The 21,025-nt window shown below is 39.8% G+C and overlaps 1 long non-coding RNA gene across 1 annotated transcript in view; it reads left to right on the forward strand.

The window, feature by feature from the left end:
- The first annotated feature begins 7,404 nt into the window (after window positions 1-7,404).
- Window positions 7,405-21,025, forward strand: part of LOC139613484 (uncharacterized) — a 41,838-nt gene continuing 28,217 nt past the window's right edge. Inside the window, exon 1 of the long non-coding RNA XR_011686763.1 lies at window positions 7,405-9,568. This is a non-coding gene — a long non-coding RNA (uncharacterized lncRNA). The remainder of the gene's footprint in view (window positions 9,569-21,025) is intronic.

Genomic DNA, 21,025 nt, shown 5'->3' on the forward strand with positions numbered 1-21,025 from the left:
CTTAAAGTCGGTTGTAACCTCTATCTCACTTAATCCTTGCGTTTCCACTAACCTGAAAAAAATACAAAATGATATTTTCAAGGCAGAACACTTTGAAAATGTTTAGCACAGAAACACCTTTTGAGGTACAGGAGTCGAGTGCATATTCACCCACTCTCTCTCCTTCCTCTCAGTGTTTCAAAGTTGTGATAAGATGTGACAGTCAGTCTATCAAACCTCAGTGAGGGTTTTATACAATCCATGCTGCAGCGCTCAGTTATCTTGGTGGCATTTTCCTGGCGATATAACAGAGAATCAATTATGAGTACACAGATATGCGAAAGGTTTAGTCGGCAAAAGATGCTTCTTGACAGTTTGATGATATGATGGCGGTAAATAAGCTCCAAACATTTTTTTTTCTTGAGTTAAAAATACTATCCCCTTGAGCAAACGGCTGCATGTTGAGATAAAGAGAGGAGAGCAGTCTTTACAAAGGCAAAAAATGTGGAACTAGAGTCATGAAAAGAAACATCAGTAATGATAGTAATAATATGAGTAATGCAGATAATCATGGTTTATTCTGCTATACAGTATGTATTCTCTTCTATCTATTCTCCCTTTAATATTTTGTCAAAATATTCATAGATTTCATAGGCTTTGTACCAACCTGAATATTGGATATGCAAGTGATTTATTCACTGCAAGCAATCTATAAAGCAAAATGTACCCTTTCTTTGCAAATATTTCCACATTATTAAAAATACAATACAATTAGCCATTTTTTCATTCTTCTTAAATACCACCAGTTCATTTGACTGAAAGGTTTCACTTTTAAAGATCCCCTCAGTGGAAAATCAAGTCTTTGACCTTGTTAACATATCCATGTGATGTTTTTATATAATACAAGACATATCATGAGCGAAATAAGCAGTCAACCTTAACTACATATTTCCATCTTGGAACAGCAGCAAATCAATGACAATCTCATAAAAAACTGATTCAGACAGCCAGGGATTCATAAATCATATACCTAAGGAACCAATTCCGTCAACTTGTTGGGACAGGGGGAGGGCAAAATAAGCCCAAACCCTTGTCAGTACAGAGAGCAAGAGTTTTCATTACCACATCCACTAACGCTGTGTCAGCCACTGCCAGTTACAAGCTAACAAATAACATAAACAAATGAAAGATGCTATCTGCTCTAACTGTTGTGATATGTCTGCCTGTCGCTGTTTTTAGTGCACAACGCACTCCTCATCTGTGTCTCTGTCTGACTGAGGCTCAAACATGTGGCTCTCTGATGTTTCCTCCACTATCCTGATACGCACTACTCTTTCGCCGATCAACCGAGCGCAGCTAGCAGTGGTGTGCTGGATGCATGGCTTGATCCAGCATTTCTCAATAAGGAAGTAAGCGTAGATGTGCTTCCAGCCTCGGTTTTATTCCATTTTATTTTTATGTGGGAAAACCATGTTAAACAAAATAATCATAGCAGAGTATTTTTACATTGTTTAAAACATGTCTGCAGAGGAACCTAAATTCTCCAGACTGGCTAAGAGGAAGAAAGAAGAAATCTCCTCTGAATAAATAAGTGGTTGTAAAATATTACCAGTAGAATAAATATCCAGCTACACATTTTGAAAAATATTTGCAACTGCTCTGTACAAACTGAATCATAGTAAAAATGTGATATTGGATGGTTTACACAGAATTATAAAGAAGAATGATACACTTATCCCTGAAAGAATGCAAATTATTTCACAGTGAAATAAACTGCATGAGGGCTGCATGAGCTTGAGAATATAAAATATAATTCAAGCACCACAAAATGTTGTAAAGGTGCTTTAAAATCAAATATGTAGCAGAGATAATGTGGTTCCATTTTTTTTTAGCCCCTCATTCTCTCTTAAGACAGAGGCAGAGGGTTAGTCAAAAGATTTCAAAATGGAACAGCACACCTTTTTGGATTCTAACAGAAAAGACCTGTGAGGTTTCCCTGCTGCTGTTGATACAGTGCCACTGAGCTGCAAACACTTCAAAGGACTCAGGAAAAGGCATGTAAGAACTCCCAAAAGGCTTTCTAATCAAATGTCATAAGACCTTCATGGAAACACTGTAGCAATTCAGCCTATAGCAATGCCAGTGAAATGGCAAAAGCCAACACATCTGGAGAACTTAACCTTAGCCTTGCTGGCAGTGACCAGATGCCCCTCATGCTTACCTTGTGATGGATTGTTTGTTCGGCTGAGTGCGGTTTTCATACAGCATTGAACAATAATAGAATATGTGTGTTTTACAGGAAGCTTTCAATGCCAGTCAAATAGTTTCAGCAAGAAATTTGTCAAAATACTAATAAAAGATGTTTTCTTAGGCCTGTAAATGCACACACTCTGGTGTCTCTGAAGTTTGGGGTCATCTTCCGCGCTCAACGTTGGCGAATCGCTGCTTCGGGTGGGGACAGAGAGGATCCTGGGTGAGTAAAGACAGCTGCTTTGGTTCCTTTTTTCTGTCTGGGATTGACATGGAGATTCTTCAGGCAGGAGGACGCAGAGTGGCAAAGTGTGTTTTGGCCTTTTTTGGAGTTGCTGTCGAAGATTAATAGACTATGTTCCCATCTCCTCCTATAGGTGTAGAGGACAGGAGCACACCGTTACGCCACAGTTGCATGCTCCTCTACTTGCGTACACGCTCGTGATGACAAATGGGAAAGGACACACATTAGCCCTCTGCGTACCTCACGCAGCTTCCTACCCGGTAATGGATTCACCTCCATGCCATCATCACCTTCTATTAGGCCCAGGACAGAATCAATAGTTTTCTAAATGCAGTTGAATCATTCATCATAAGAGGCCTGGTGTCGTGCGCCTCATCTACCACCTGCTACCTCTCCAGCCTGCCTTACTCGTTTTGGCTCCTCAGATAGAGAATTGAGTACCCATTTGTGTAAACTCCCAGAGACGAAGGCTTGATCAAGCTGTGTAGAGATGCCATCAGTTTCACAGATTTGAGTTGTCTAATGGTGCCTTACCCAAATAAAATAGGAACATTTACAGACTTCACAAAAGCGCATAATCTTTACTGACACGGGATAATCTCCTCTTTGAAACCAGCGACATTTCAATATATGTGAGAACACAACACCTCCGACCAGATCTGACCCTCGAAGACATGTGTCTGGAGGAGATAAGTTATTAACACAGCAGCAGCAGCAAGAAATTATGAGATAAAAGTGGCATTTTTATGGATTTGCAAAAAGGAAAAAAAAAACATTGTGTGAATGATTAAAGAATTGCATTCAAAATGAGATTTCTTTTCAATTAATAATTAATATACAGTACAAAGGTTTTTGGAAAATCAAATATAGATACCTTTCATCTTCAGTACAATTATTGTGGTTCTACAAAAAAGTCTCTATGGGGAAACTGCACACTAATCCCATGGAGTATATTGTGACAGAGCTGTGTATATCTTTCCTTTTTTACTTGCTGAAATGCATTTTATATTCTGTTTTATTGATGAGTAACTATATACACTTTATATCTGTGACTGGGCATTTTTAGAAGATTAACAATTTGAAACAGGTTATTTTCCATGTGTTGCAATGAGAGAGATGTTCCTTTGCAAATGGACAGTAACATGATTGCATAAGGGAAAGTTCACTTGTTAGGACAGAATTTACAGAGAGTTGTATTAGTATTTAGTGGTGGGGATAGCTTGGATATTTCTGATTATAAGCTTTAAGTATTATCTAATTTCAATTTGCAAAATCAAACAGCTACTCAGCTCTAGAGGTCAGCCTAATTCTTAGAACAGGATCTCCTACCATGGGAGCCCTGTGAAGTCAGCTGTGGGCAGCACCAGTCGGGCCTGGCCTTCATTCTGCTAGCATTCTTCTGGGAGGCTGGGCACTGGCTGCTAAGACATGATTAATTGCTGCAATAAAGCTCATTATGGAGATTAAGTAGGAGTTACAGGAGCATTATTGATCACTGTCCTTTAAATAACCTTAAAGTTGCTTGTTTGTGCATGTTTGTATGACGCTGGTCAATGCAGAGGGCAAAATGGGAGGAAGGCTCAATGCAATGTTGCTCCAGGACATTAATGTATGACATAAAATCAGTCCTGGATGGAAATGTGACACATGTTCTCATGATTGCAGTGACATAAGGACTTAACCCTCAACATGTCCACATGGCTATTGTCATACAGTCTTACAACAATAGGTGCAAAAGATCAAGTAAAGGCTACATAAGTCTAAAACTACCGCCGCCCACTCATATATATACAGTCTCATTTTAAAGAGTGCCTTAGCAGAAATGGATCCTGGCAAGATCATTTAAAGAGACGCCTCAACATGCCACTGTTTCTGATATGTGATGAGTCATTTGGCTTATGCTGTGGTGGATTTTGTTGTATATTTGGAGTCCGTTTGAGTTATTTTGATGGAATACATTCCCTTTTTCACTGCTGTCTTCATCATAATGGCAATACAGTAACAAATAATAGTAAAGCAACAGCAAATAAATCTGTTGCTCTTTAAATTCTACTTAAATCTATGTTAATTACATTCACTCACTTAGAAATTCAGATTAGAGATTTGTAAACCGTCTACTACTACCTACATCACTTGCGTCATGCACACGTGTATGATACGAAAGTGTTAAAGACAAAGCTGTATCACATTCGTCTTATCTCTCAGCTTTTATTTACAGTATAAAAAAGAATTGTAATACATTCATTCCATTATTCTTTCCTCATCTTTTGTTAGCTAAATCCCTTTTTTAAATCCTCTTATCCCTTCTAGCTTCTGGAAACCCCTTGCATTGATGATAAACCCCTGAATCTCTCACTGCAATATATGAAAGCTTTTGTATTTTCTGAATATTGATCCTGCATTAACTCCTCCAGTACGAATATACTATTGATATGCCATTCAAACTTTATTATCCTTGCAACCATTTTATCCATTCCTAGTAAACACCAGTCACACAAAAGCATTTATGTTGGACTGCACAAAAATATACAGTGAGACTGCCATTAAAAATACACTCACTGATAAGGAGACTTTTCAGCCCATAGTGTTTATCAAGGTCAATACTTGTGCTGTGGCTCACACTGTCATTAAGGCTGAAAAAAAACAAAAAACAACCTGAGTTGTCTGCTAAAAACCTGCAAGAGAGCAATGCATGACAATAAAAGGCTAAGATCCACAGTCAGGGCTCTGAATACAAATACCTGGCAGCTTGCCTTTCTATTATTATATCCAAGTCACCATTTATTTGTCAAGAGCCTGGCCAAGGACAAGTGTAGGTAGTTTAAGATCACTTTAAGTGGGCAGCTCCTCAATAGAATGGTGTAGATTTTGCCTTGCAGATGATAAATAAGGAAATACCTGAGACACAGGCCAGCTCCAGTCCACGAATCTGGAGCAAATGTCGAATAAATAAGTAAATTCTGAGGCTTTCTTGTGCATATTTTGCCACATCAGGACTGATCTGTTCAAGCTCCAACGAGCTTTTCAAACGAGACAGGCCAGGAGATGGGCACCTGCTCAACCATCAACCATGCAGATGACGGGTGTTAACCTGTCACTCACTCTCCAATTTGCCTCGCTACTTGCCATTGGCTTCCCGTTTCCAGTCAGACCATCCAGAGCACACAGCCTGCCTCCAAGAGGAGGAAAACTCATTTAGAGTGATGACGACAGCGGCTTGGCTTTTGCAGCATTTGCCATGTTCGTCACGTCCTTGAATAAAAGGACCTATTCCTATCACGCTAATAACGCTGGGCTGCACATGTCACGCTCAGCACTGGCATGGGGGCGTTTTGAGCATGTCAGCGAGATAAGAGAATAGCAGGGTGCATGTTCACATGCCTTATCGGTGAATGCCAGGAGAGGGTTTTGCCTGCTTTTTTTTTTACAATGGTACAACCTCAAAGACGCAATTGCAGTATATGCATGTGATGCAGGTGAGAAAGAATGGAGGAGAGAGGAGTGGGGCACAGTAAAAATAGGTCATTTATGACTTTGTATTCAATTATATATTAGTGTTTGGGCAATACCTAGAGGTTGTTAATATGTGTTTCCATGATGTCATCCGCTCCTGAAATACATACACATAAGCTCAAGTGTCACCTTAGTGGAAAAATAACAGGGTAGGTGCTGACATGAAACTATAATGCGGGGTTATAATCCTTAGATCAGGATTAGTTCTGATACACCCACCCCTGGCGCTTTCCCGTGGTCTCGTGGTACTGTACTTCCTCTGCTCTAGGCAATGTAATGAAGGAAAAAAGTAATTCCCTAAACTCTTTACCATAACCTCTCAGCACAGGAGTCACACATCTGCACCTGCCTTATGTAGGAAAAATACCTCTGGCTCTATAGATAAGTCAGGGGCACAGAGTTGAACTCGGGCCTTATTTAGTGCTCCTGCAAGCTCTCCAGTTCACTATCTGTAATCTACAGGTGAGTAAGCATGGGTTAGTAGACTGGAGTTTGGCAGACAGAGATAAGCAGATTCATTGACATGGGACACTTTGGCATCATTTCATTCCCAGGCCTATTACACCTTATTGATCTCTGCTCCAGTTGCTTTCTAAATCCCACATCACAAATAAGGCAGCTGCTTTGACTCAGAATTTTCTCTGAGCCTCACCCCTCTGCCAGACACTTGCTTCCAGCAACAGCACCAGCCCAAACATCATTTGAAAGTATTTTAGGTTAGTAATTAAACTCCCCCTTGTGCCGTATCCCTATTAACTTGACTTTTGATCACCCGGTGGCTTGATATATGGAGTGGGCGGTTTCAGCAAGCATGCAAATGTGAATTTTGTCTCCTGTCCACAGATGAAACACTGCAAAACATCAAGGAGTCTGATTCGTTTAGGCTCTGCATTCTGGCCTCATTTAGATACTTACTCAAAATAACACACAAAATTAAAACAGTGTTTGATTGATAAAATATGCGTACTTAACATAAATACAACCTTGATCTGCAGCTCTGAAGAACTGAAAGGCTTTCGCTTTTGAATATACTTTTGATTTAACCAAAACACCAAACTATGTCTTGCATGAAATTAAAACAATTGGGGCTTGCACAGTTGAACAAATGGTAAATGGTGGGAGAAAAAAGGTAATAGCTGCCTCGGAAGCCCATTGTCATCACAAGAAAATAACAGAGAAATGAAGGGAAAAACAGAAGAACTACCCAATGTGACAAACTGTGTCGTGCAAACATCAGAAATGTGCCGATTATACAGGGAAAACAAATGGATACTGGTGGATCCCAGAGTGAACCAACAAGAAAAAACCACGAGGAATAAAACAAGTGAGTAATGCAATCTTCCCTCAGTGACTACAAGAAAATGTGGGCATTCTATCTAAATAATACATTTCTGAAAAAGAGGATGTGTATGCACAAAGTCTGAAATTAACAAGATGTAGGCAAATCAGACAGAGGACAGAGCCTGTGGTGAGCACTGCCATAAACCGAAACCTTTGACCCATGTCTATCTGTCCACATAAATGATCCTAGATCACCATTTCCCAGAGTGTAGTTCCACAAGATACTTCATCCCCATTGATAGTCAAGGGTTGTAATTTTCTGCCAGTGCCCTTTGCCCTAAACCTGCTGGTCTTCTTTACAGTATTGCTTGAAATAAGAATTGCGGTGAATGTTCATATATAAACCCACTGTTCATTTCCCATCCCCTTTCAGATTACACGGTCTATTTCTGTACTGAGGTACTTGAAAGGCAATGTTACCATATTGTTCATATACCTACTACGTACTGTATGCCAGCATCTGGTCAGGCTGCCCTAATAGATGCTGCGCTGTTGAAAACAGTGCAGGTACCTACAAATACAAGAGAAACATAATACAATACATTGCTACACATCTGATCTTTGTTCACAAACTTTACACTTCCTGCTGCAGCTACAAATTTTGATTTTCTCCTGCCTCTCCAATCATTTCCTCCTCTCTATATGTATAGCCATCGGAATATATTTTCTGCACCACTGGGTGGGGTAAAAAATTCTTCAAAACCTGGCCAAAAAGTGGCCAACGGTTGCCGAAATATTTGGTATTAAAGTGGCCAGACGGTTAGGCAAAATAACTTGGAGAACATAGAGGTTTGAGGCTTAAGATAAAAATGTCAAATTACTACTTAAAAAATAAACCTTTACAATTGAAATATAACATTCTGCACGCAGAAAACCCTGCAGATGATTTGTAACAGTCAGTGGAGTTTACTACCTTTCTTTTCTGTAGCCATTAATTGTACCAGTTGGGGCTTTTCTATTTCATGAGTTGATCTTCAAAAGTGGTGCTTCGCTGCTGTGCTTGGCTCTTAAAGCTAACTTGCTATTGAGGGGCTCCTGTTAATGCCATAGGCTACTACCACCCCCCTACTGTGACCTAAAAGAACCCTAAAGTAGTTTCATTCAAGACTCTGGACTTATTATTCTAAATTTAGACTCTGACTCTCATATCTTAAAGGCCCTGCACACATACAAAATTGTGATGGTGGGCTGAGCTGTACTGGAATTCACACAGTCTTACCAGACTCCTTGGCTGTGTCTGAAATGAGTCCCTATGTATCATATATTGCACTGTACTTACTGTTTGCCATTTTATTTAGATATCCCGATTTTGAGGGTGAAATGAATGCACTACAGTATGTGGTAGCCTCAAAAGTCACACTTGATGTAAAAATGGAAGTGGTGTGACTTCACACTGGTCAAAAAAGAAAGCAAATGGCAATGATTCATGAGCGTCTGAAGTCTCAACTCGCTTCTCACTATAGAGTTAAATATTGAGCATCTATGACTGTGAAGGCGTCCGCAAGGGAGGGATTTCAGACACAGTCCGTGCACTAATAAAAATGATAGAGGTGACATTTGCCCCACTCTGACGGATACAGCAAAGCCAACATGTGGATGTGGGAGGTATCAGAGTGGGCCATGCCCACATTAGAGGAGGTCTAATCAAGCCCAATCAAAATCACCTGTGTGATGCTACCATGAATGCACATAGGGTGACTTTTAACTTGACTTCTGGATGTGTTTACGCCTCATGAAACAAAAGCAATTTGTTCCAAAAGAGCACAGTTCTTCAGTCCTGAGTCCAGCGAGGATGCATTTTGGACTGTATATGGTGACCTTATAATATTTAGAAAGAGTCACAGTTTGGATAACAAGCTGTAAGTGTTAAGACTACGTTTTTTTTTAAAATTGATAATAATATAACTGCGGCTTCAGTGTCGGGGCCCAGCCTAGAGTTTTGCTGTGCTGTGAGGCTGCTGCAGCTGCTCATGTTGCTTGTGTTGAGCGACTTAGCTTGCCAAAACTCCGGCTGTATGACTGGAAGACTGGAAGACGGCTTTGTTTGAGGATGCGAGTGTTTGAACCAAGCCTCCTGCTGCTGCTGCCGCCACCACTCAAAGACCCACTTTGTCACATCATCTGCGGGCAAGAGCCATTTGAAACTGTCCAGAAGTTTGGAGTTTGCTGTTGTTCCTGTCAAAACTTAGCACCACAACTTCTCCCAAAGAGTGTGACATATACTACCTTCACTTCATCAAGGTAAGAGGAAGCGTTTTTATTGGCTGAATTCCTGGCTGTGTTGTTGTTGTTTTTTTTTTTGTTTTTTTTGGGGGGGTTTTTGTGCGCATGGCTGCTGCTGCTGTTGGTTTTGCTTTGGCATCTTGTTCAGATAATGCTAGCTGCTAATTGCGCAGCTAAATGCTATTGTCATATTTGCTGCAGCATTAATTGTGGCTGACTGTCTTGTAGAAGCAGGGCTTATCTTTGTAATGGTTATTATTAGACACTGCTTCATTATGCTGTTCTAATGCTGTGGACTGACTCGGTATTAAAATAAGAATGATGTTTGAGTATTTAGTGTTTTAAACAAATGTAGTTTTGTGGCTTGTTCTCCTCCTTGATTGTTGCTGTTGTGGATTTTGCCAGCACCTGTCATTTTCAAACCTATAGAAATATTTTGGGGAAATGTCTTGTGATATTAATTCCTACTCGCATTTGAGTGTTATGGATGTTTTGGATTGGATTTGTTTTGTGTCCTATTTTTTTCCTCTTGCTGTTGTCTCATAGCTCAATGCCAGTCTCTAGTGGAGGGTAATGTAGTAATCTGGCTTTATGTATGTAAACATTGTGATCGTCTTGCACACAGTCCCTCACCCCTCACATTCTATCCCCAGCTATGTGGGCTGTATGGTAAACGTAACACTCGTAATGTTTGACTGCTGTGGGCCTCAAATGTCCACCTAAAGCCAGAACAAGTGTTTTCCTGTTTGGAGCCATGACATCTCTTCTCAAAGGGTTTGCTACCGAGACTTTAGGGGATCGCAACTTCGCTTCAACAAGGTAAGAATTTGCTTTGTGTGCTAATAATGCATATACTGTACAATGTCTGAAAACGCTCTGAGATGGCTCTGTTTAGTCTGTGTTTGTGTGCCTGGCTATGTGAGGCTATCGATACTGCTGGTTGTTTTCTGGCTCTTGCTGATCTGCTCGTCTCCACCTGTTGTCTGGTGTATGTATTACAGAATATGTATATGTGTGTTTGACTACACATATGTGTATATATTAAGTGCTGAAATGGTTTTGTGGCATTTAGTCGTGGATAGTTACTGTTGTTCTGAGGGGGTTTGCTTCTGACTCATTGCAAACATGTCTCTGGTTGAGGATTGACTCCTGTGCTGCTGTTGCACTGCTGATTTATTAACTCTGCTGTACCGCAAATACTTGCCACTGCCACTTTATCCTGTAGTATTTCATAGACTCCATCTGTTTTGAAACTCATACACAACTTAACGGTAAACTAGGAGCACATTTGGGGATTCTGGGCAATACACTCTGCCCTTAAATGATCAAATCTGGGCTGTTATCTTTTCAGACTTGGACAGCTGACACCTGACTCTAATGGGATGGACTTGATTTGCTACTCTCATTTTATACTTGAAACTTGGCTTGATTACAATTTTGTAATCAGAAAACTTTAACATAATTACATTTTAAATGGATGGTCTGTTATCACTTCACATGAAAAGATTTCAAAGAGGCAGAGGCAAAGGTTTTCCAATGCTTGCTTTAGTCATAACGTGTGTAGAAGATGCAGAATTTGAGTCCATACATTGTTTTTTTCCAATAAACTAACTTTTCTTATGGATATAAACACAAATGCCGTTTAATGCCAAAATTCTGACCCCAGTACCATAGTAGCAGTGTCTCTTGTATCTGTATGCCAGTCAGAGAAGTAGTTATTGCTTCACCTGGTCTGACTGGAAGAAAATTAAGGGCCTTCTCCTATCAGATCATCTGTATAATGCACCTAGAAAGAAAAAGGCAGTCCAAGGCACTCAAGTGGATCAGTGTCTCATTGTCTTTCTTCAGTTTTGCTAAACCATTACAATTACCGAAGACTATTTTTTTTTTTTTTTTTTTTCCTCCTATCATGTGTCAGATAAACAGGAGATGGCACAAATCAATGTTTAGATGAATGCTGCCTAACCGATGATGAGCTGTAATCACATTTAGACCCCTGTGTTATCTGTCTGTTTCGACTTGTTCCTCTTCACTTGCACTCCTCTCACTCAAGCTGTTATCACTCAAAATCCTGACAGCGGCTCTCTGTTTCCAGGCCTTGTATGTATCTTTGTCAGTCCACATCTCAGCATTCGGACAAGCTGCTATCGGACAAGGGTGCTTCCCAGCCATTACTTCCACCTGTGTAACAACAAGCGGTCTTATCTGCTGTAGTGATGTGAGCCTAGCTGAGTTTCTGATTAATAGACATTGGGTCATGTCACCCCTCTCTCCCTGTCTCTCTCTCCCTCTCACATGGTCTCATTCACCCAGTCTGTCACGCTGGGTGAATGAGATTGAAGCAGGCAAATTAAAGCAGACAAAAAAAAAAAAGAGTATTACAAGATCGAGGTCATTTCAAGGTGATAAAATTAACCATGAATAAATGTTTTTCAAAGTAGTTTCTCCTGGGTACATGTGCGCGCGCGCACGCACGCGCGCACACGCAAACACGCAGACAGTCTTTTCTGCTGTTTTTAATTAAAAGCCTGAGTGACAACGTGGCCTATTTCTTCCATGGCTGTTTCAAATTGAGAGAGAGATAAGACTTATATTTAGGAGGCCTTATCAAACTCATCTATTTACTGCTGGGTAATTTTTCTTTTCTCGCTTTACAAGAAAGTCAGAGAGAAAAATCCTCCTCTATCCTCTAGGTTTCAAATCTCCAAAGCAAAACTATGTGTCTTTCTCCCCTTCTCAATCCCCTTTCTGCCCCTGGTACATGGCGTATGAAAGTGAGAAATGGAAACAGTGGATTTCAATTGTGTCCTAACGCGCTTTCCATCTAAGCTGTTGCATTGAGTCAATATCCTACCAAGCCCAAAGAATGATTAACATGGCTGTTTTTGCAGTGAGTTCTGGTGCTCTGATCTCTAAACACTGTCATCTCTGAGCCCAGATCTGCACAGGACACATAATGACAGACCAACATTAAAGCCTCTACAGCGCCAAAGAATCAGTTTCTCCTTGGTCTATTTTTGCATCACACTAAGGAGTCACTTGATCCTACCTCCTTCCTGACAGTTCATTGACTGGATATCATTTTGTGTCTGCCCTATAAGATTAGCATAAAAGCAAAAGGGAAAGCATTTTCCTGTAAGAACCAACAGGAGATATGACAAGCTCTGAAACATTTCTACTCAGCTTTGATTTGTTTGGCCTGGTCTGTGTCTGGTTCGTCTCAAGGCAAGGCTTAATCAAAAAAGATGTACAACCCATAATTTTGAATATATTATGCAATGCTGTTCATACAGTGCAATAGATGACTGAAGTGCATTTGTAAGGAAAAGGAAATGGGTTGCATTGTTTGTGGTTTTGACCTTGAGAGGGGAAACCTGTGGTAATAAAGCACTTGTCAGAAAGCCAGCCCCTCTGTGAGTGGCTTGCTTCTGTTAATGTGAGATGTGTGCGTCGTCACCACGAACGTTCTGTCTTCATTAATGCTGGATGGCTGCACAGACAGACTGCATCTTGGACGACATGCAGGTAGCATGAGTCCAACAGACACGTTAGTGCATGAAAAGTAAACAGAAATTTGAATGTAAGAAAGACTTTAGAATTTCTTGCTCTTTAAAATGAACTTCACCTTGTACTTGAATAGACAAAAAACTTTTGTGGATTTTTGTTTTGGTGCTGAAAATTTCTTTTAGTAGCATTAATTTACTGCTGTTTTCACAGTTGATAGCGACTGGGTACAATCTTTTCTACTTTTTTCAATTTCATGCTGTTTACAAACCTGTGATTTGCCACCCATTACTATTTTTTTTTTTTTTTTTTTCATTCATTCATTCAAATTATAGATCAGTCCAGTAATACTGCATAAATGTTCAGCTGACGCTCATCAAGTGTAGTATGATTCATAACATTGCGTTCTGATAGCTGGTTTCATTTTGTTTCCCAGTTGGCAAAATACCCAGATTTGCTAGGTCCTGAGGCATTATTAAATTTTTTTTAGTCCAGCTAATGTTATAAAGCCTCTCAAAGTTTTGCTTTTGCCTGCCGCTAAATGACAGCTGTCACCTGCAGCAGATTATATCCACTGGAGCTAATTATTGCTAATTGTATGACAGCTAATATGTAACGTTTGGCTGTTGTGTGTCGGTACTCAACCAAAGATAAAGGAACATCTCTCTCTAACATCACTCTGTGACCACGAATTTACTGTGTTTTTAGAAATCAACAAGTCTTCCCTAAAGATGTTGTGGATTTCTTCATCTCAGTTGTAAGAGAATCTGCAAGTGAAACTACTAATCTTACTACTTATCTTAATGACTCTAAATCAGGACCTGTAACATTTGAAGCGCTGGAGAATAAGGTGTGCAGAGTCAGTCGGCTACAGCAGCTATTTCAGTTTGTCAGATCCATCATTTAATCAGGATTTAGTATCTTCTGCAGTTCATCTCATTTTCAGATTGTAGCTACAGGTTGTGAACATTAATTTGGGTGCCACTCAAAACTGTTCAACAAAAACCACAGGTTACAGATCATTGCAGTTAGATTATGCTAATATTAAATTTGAACCTATAGTATATTCAATAAGGGAATTGAGAGCATATAGACTTGATAAAGTGAATCCCAACAATTACTATTCAGAAGGTGGCAGACTTGGCTTCTTGTACAGAAAAAAACATTGAGCTATTTTAAGACAAACCAGTGAATGTCACTACCTCAAATCAGGTTTTCAAAAAACAAAAGAAATAATCAAATGGAATACTAAAAACAAAGAAATAGAGACAAGGCATTAATTCCAGTCATTTATTTATTTCTAAGTTGACTCACCACATCAGATCAACTCCTCCAGCTCTCTTCCTTCCGTGAACTGGAGATCTTTGCTCAGTTATAGTGCTGCCATATTGTAGCTTTGTGTCCTTGAGGTTCTATCCATTTCTCCTCCCTCACCGCTTTTTCCCTGCTCTGTCACCCATTCCCCCTCCTCACAGTGGGAAGATTTTCTAATATCCATTACTTCCACCAGGGTCAGTGCAATCCCACTGGGTCCACCAAAGACTTGGCAGGTGCCGATAAGGGCCTTGCTCCAGACACTGTAATAACTTAACAAATCCCTCCATGACCCAGAATCCCCTTCACCAGCGTGGCATCCCACTATTTTCCATAAAGCCATTAAAATCTACCTGGTGTCGTACTGGGAGAGGCGTATGTGGGGTTGCGGTGCACTCCATGCCGTGCACATCTCAAAGCCTTTCTGTTAATACAAATACCCAACAGAAAACTATAAATAGTAGAAGGCACTATTACAATCCAATACCTGCTGTCAGCATGTTGTTGGGACGGAATCGGTTCATGGGCTTTGGATTGCGTGTCAGCATATGTCTGATTTGACCAGGCGTACAGTCTAACTCGTACTCTCTTTCTTTAATTTTCCTTCATCCATTCCTTCACTCTATTCTGTCTCCAACTCACACACAGTGGGTCATTTCGGCTGGGCCTCCTGGAGCTCTTATCCGATAATGATACTCGCTTCACTGGGTATCAGAACACAGCCCCACCCATTCCCTCTCCCCCTCCGAACACCCAGCTTTCAACCTGCCAATCATGCTTTAGCCGCATTCAAGTGGCAATAGTGTTAATGATTCATTTCCCTTGTAATCCCCGCTCAGGCCGATAAGCTCATGACGGCTGCTGTTATTTGCGGCTGTTTTCCATTGTTTGCAGTGTTAAATTAAGCCTCAACGATCCATCCATTGAGCCTCTGTGAGCAGAAAAAAAATGGGCATGAGCTGCTCTAATAGATTAACTAGCCATACTGCACAAAGAAGGTAAAAAAAACCCAAAAAACATCTGTTTATAGATGAGTCTTTTCTCAGATGTGGAGGTAAGAGCATTTTGATGCTTATTACTTTTGGTTCAAGCCCAAAAGAGTCACAACAAAATTATTCAGTTTCTCTACTATTACGAGCATAGTTACTATGTCTATGTAACATTAAAGCCTCAGATTATTTAATTTCATACCTGAAGTATTTATCAGAAGCATTAAATAGCCAAGAATTAATTATCAAAAGTTGAATTTAATGTTCAAAAACCTCTTTAAAATGAAACTGATCAGATTTGATTGACAATGGCCTGATAACATAATAAAACAACCCCAGTACTGTTGTACAGTTCCGATTCAAATGCTGCCTTGATTGGTGATTTTTATTATTTATTATTTTTTTTCCCAAATGAGCCATGCTTACTTAAAACAACTGAGAAAAGCAAAAAAAAAAAAAAAACCCAGAAATCTCATGTGAAACAACCAAAGCTTTTTGTTTTAATTTTTTGCTGAAAAAAATTATGTTCATGCGAGACACTATCACTTAAAAGCAGAGGAAATATGTTTTCATGCCGGATTCCACCTCATTCAGATGTGTTTTTAAATGCAGCGGACAGACCTCTGCTCGTCTGACTCGAGAAGTGAGTCTCTAGTATTCTAATCATCGCACAGTGTCTGTCAGGGCAAGGTGAACAACGGCCCCATCATAAAGACATCAGGCTAAACATCAGTGGAGCGCGTCGTGGGTAATAACAAGTTTCATGAAGCCATAAATCTGCCTAATCTAATGATTTGGCTCACCTGCTGCACCACTTTGATGTGTCATGGTGCCTACTTGTCATTTCAAGGGGATGTGTCTGCAAGATGTCAATGGTTTACCTCAACTGGGCAGATTTATTTTTGTGTATGACTGGGCTGATTTTAATATACCATGCAGGAAAATAGGCTTGGACAGCAATTTGCCTGTGTGTGTGTGTCCTCACTGCTAAAGTTAACTTGTGGTGAACCATGTGGGCCTTCTGGTAGCAGACAAATGCCTGGGTTTGGTTGATTGTTGCACATCATTGTTAAAATGCATCTTTAAAAGAATAGAAAAATTAAATTTTGCCTTTATTTTGGGAGCACATTAGTGGATCCATTCACTCATACCATTTTCTATTAACATTACTGAATGTCACCCTTTCTTAGAAATGCCTTCAACAGCAGTTTAGAAGATGGTTGCTGTCTCCAAAATTATTCTCTGAAATATGACTCTATTGAGAATTTAGAGGGTATGAAGTGACCCTGGACCATGATGTGGTATTCTGTTCCAGTTTCTTTCACAAGACATTAGACATTTCCTCTAATTGAATGGGACAGTGTCACAAGTTTCAAATAAATGACTGCAATATGTCATCAACAATGTAGCCTAATGGCAATATGAACAAACAGTTCCTGCCTAACTTCGAGGACACATCCCTCATTGGGTCCCCTCTGCCCTAAGAGCCTCCGTTTTAAGGGCTGCTTTGCTCTGTCATAAAAGCTGGCAATTATGGGAGGTTGCCAAGTAGTCTGAAAGTCACCTTAGTTTCTTGCTGTTTGTGAGATGTGACAATATATTACAAAAAAAAAAATCATAGCTTTAATGCTTATCTCTCATAGACGTATGCAAACATAAATAAGCACTTGAACATGTTGACAGAGATATAACAGCTGCAGTTTTCCATTAACTGGTTTATAGCACAAAGTTGGTGTGGAAATAATTGCGAGCTGGCATTTCAAGGAGCCCAGGTATAATGAAAAAGCTTTTAAACTTAGATCAAAACCTTTTAATAATATCTTAAAAACAGTACCATTTGGCCACTCTCTTCTCTCACATTTGGTGTCCTTATAAGTGGTTTAAATGTGACTGTCTAGTCTCTCACAGGAAAAGAACTGTTTTCTCTGCACTTCACAATCCCTGCACTGTATCTTTGAGACTGACTGCACAGTTCATATGTGGCAGAAATGATATTTAGTAAAAGTTGGACTTGTATGTCTTACGTGTGAAGTGTGAGTCCAGTGAGATGTTCATGTTACTGTGTCTGCTGCATGTGTAAATGCACTACAATAATTAAATCAAAATGACAGGGTTTCAGTCTGATCATATGTAATTTATTTTACCAGAAGGGGTAAGAAAGGCCCACAGAGCTCTAAACATACTCAGTCCAGCCTTAAAGGGACACTCCACTGATTTTTACTTGTCAAAGTCTAAAAAGTCCACCGTGTTCTGTCTCTATACCTCTTTTCAGTGTTCAATATTCTCTTGTGAATCGCACAACTTTGTGGAGGTGCAAGACTAAATTGCTTCAGTGCTCTTAAAAGCATTGTAAGTTGTGTTCAAAACCCTATGTTATGTTAAGTAACAGAAATTGCATATTAATATATTAAAATGGCATTTAAATACATTAGATTTTTTGTCCACAACATCTACACAGCAATACAATTCAATGGCACAAAGAAATCCCCTCAAAAATAAAATTAATTCAGCCCGCTGACCTCCATACTACTGCCATTTTTTTTTTTCCCTGCAGCCCACAGTGCACAGATGGCTTGATCCCCAAATAATGAAGCCTCTTATATTTTTAGGTCGAAGTTGAAGGAATGTGTGTTGCCATTCTGGGAGTGTGTTGTTGTTGTTGTAGGTAATCTTCCCCTGGAGAGATGTCCAAATTAGAATGCACCAACAGCGATCCATATTACCGCTGATTCAGTCTAAAGGCTGGAGGGCTTTCTACTGTTCCAGCCTCACCACGTTATGACTGTCACATCGCTGTGGTTGTCATGTAGGTCTCCTCAGTTTTCTGCCATTTCTGCTTTGAAGCTTATAAATGTATTCTTAGAGAAACATTTTGGAAAATGTGCTTCTTCACTTTCTGGGGGAGAAATAGATAATATTGATATGAGAAGACTAGCTTAGGGCCACAGCTATCCATTATTTTTGTTAGTGATTGATCCTCTGATTATTTTTCTGATCAGATTGTTTGGTCCGTAAAATACTTATGTCAATAAGTGCCCAAAATTAATTTTCTGATCAAAGTGGTAAAATATTACGCTACAGCCAGCAGTCAGTTAGCTTAGCTTAGCTTGAAGACTGGAAACAGGGAAACTGCTGTCCTTTTCTGTACAAAACTCTACCAATCAGCTCCTCTAAAGCTCACTTATTAACATGATATGTCTAGATAATAGTATAAGTATAAAAATGACATTCAGCTGTTATATTGGGACTTATGTGCTAGACTGTGTCTTGGCAGGGACCAGTACTTCGTTTATTTGTACCGTCATATTCACCTTACAGACAAAAGAGTGTCAGTAATCTCGTCGACTCTAACTCTCTGGCAGAAAGCAAATAAGGGCAAATCCAAAACACCAAACCTTTGCTGTAAGTAGGTGAAAAATCCACCCATGGAGTGCAAAGTGAAGCCACTTTCTGTCAAGCTGTGCTGTCCCTCGTTTTCCTCCGTTTCTCAGAGCTTGTTGCTTTCAGCCGTGGTTTATATGCGCAGACTAAAAAAGCAGTAGTTTAACAAGATGTTTTTAGGGAAAGAAAAAGGGAGTTATCCCTCCTTCTCAGAAAGCAACATGCTTTGTGGCTGCACTGCATTGTGCTCTATATGGGCTAATGTTGGTGGAGAAATTGCTTTCTTAAACTCTTCTATGTTGGATTTCTTTCTGTATGATTGTTCATTGTCAAAGCAAAGTGGTTGTAGTCGTAGCTATACTACAACTATTTTGATGCAACCTCACTTTTTACCCGTTTTGTTTGGATGAGTAGGAGTAAAACAAAACATCTCACCAAATGACAGTACAGGCCCAGATTCATTCATACCTGTGTTTCTGAAACAGATGGCTGTTTTTATACAGAAATATAGTGCTTTTGTCAGAGGATGTTCTCTTCATGTTTCTTATTGTAACCATGACGGCGATGATCCATTAACCTTAAAGAAGTACCTTTTTTAGCCCAAACCATGATTTTTTTTTCCCCCAGACCTAACCAAGTTGTTGTTTTGCCTGATCACAACCATAAGTTCAAACACTTCTTTATTATTGTAATCATGACACATGCACTTTTATTATTGTAGGCCCTAACCATTGATTGCAAATGTCCCGTCCATAGAATTTTTTGACACACAATCACCTCAGCCAACACATGACAACTCTCACACTTTCACAAACTGTTATGCACTGGTTTCTACCATTTTTCACTGGATGCCAACCATCTGTTTTTTTGAGGCAGTCGTCTTCTGCAGAATATCATGAATTACAATGAATGGTCTTCAGCGACAAAGTACTCTCCTAATCCTCCCACGCTGAAGTAGATGGTGGTGATATAGTAATAGCTTTGCCATTCAGAGAGGAAGGTGTCACAGTGGGGATATGAGTCTGATAACTACCTCACTTCTGCTTGCTTTTGTTTCTGTTTCCTTTTGGATTTTTGACTCTCTCTCTCTCTCTCTCTCTCTCTCTCAACACCCTGTTTCCCTTTTCTCCTTTTCCTTCTTTATCTATGTCTCCTTCCTTGCGTCTTTTTGTCACCTTCTTCCCTCTTCTGCCAGACTTCACTTTTCCCCCTCCTTAACCCCCGAGGGTACCGACTCCAGTGGAGGTGTAGTACCTGGAGGACACTGATAAGGCCTTTCCTTTAAACCTCGGCTCCATAGGCTGAGTGTGCAAAGAGAGGAATGGAGCAGAGTACACTGCACCACCACAACCACAAGGTCACATCAGAAATCATGATGCTCAGCCAAAAATTGGCCCTTTTGTCTTCTGTTATTGCCACAGCAACTGCCTTAAGCACAGGATAGACAGTATGGAATAAGAACCTGTTTGTGCAAAAACAGAGTGAGACTGATGGACATATTCATTGTGGTGTAACTTGGAGGAAGAATCTCTACCAATTTAGCCCAAACAAAATCAGATAACAGATCTGTTAGTGGAGGGAAAAAAAATAAATAAAATGAAATGAGGCAGTGTTCTTAAGCCGTCAGCCGTCACACAGGTAATTTATTTTATCATGGCCATCTCTTTGCAGGTACTTCTGTAAGCTGTAAGCCGTTCGCCACAACAGCTGTCATGGCTATAATCTCCATGGTTGGAGATGGACAGATATCTCCAAACTAGCTTTTCAATTCACTCTGTACCTTCCAGGCTGGCAGGAACAGCCTGTCTGTTTCCAGGGTAAATGTTGGAAATGAGTCGCACAGAAACTCGTCATTAGTTTTTTATTTTTATTTTTTATTTTATGTTGAATGTAGTTTTTCAAAACCACAGAAAGCGTCAAATCAAATGAAAATATTCACATGTCATAAAATGTATTGAAATTACAGCCCAAACATCCTCTTTATGCAATGCTACACAGAATAGAGACTGATACTGCTCCCACATCAGACGCACTCACTATCTCCTCACACAGGCAATGCCAAGCAAATCATCACTTCCGTACATTGCAGAATCAACACTGAGAAATTTGTGCTTGATTTTGCCTCCCAGTGTTATAATTATTATCATTATTATTATTATTATTATTATTATTATTATTATTATTATTATTATTATCATTATTATTATTACTACTACCAAACTTGTGCAGCAGATTATTATTAGAATGCCAAGCTTTTATTTGCCATTTCTCCTTTATAGCTGAGCTT

The sequence above is a fragment of the Trachinotus anak genome, unplaced genomic scaffold, assembly GCF_046630095.1.
Source record: "Trachinotus anak isolate AG129_WGS33_773 ecotype Australia unplaced genomic scaffold, CSIRO_AGI_Tana_v1 ptg000032l, whole genome shotgun sequence".
In the NCBI taxonomy this organism is placed as follows: Eukaryota; Metazoa; Chordata; class Actinopteri; order Carangiformes; family Carangidae; genus Trachinotus; species Trachinotus anak.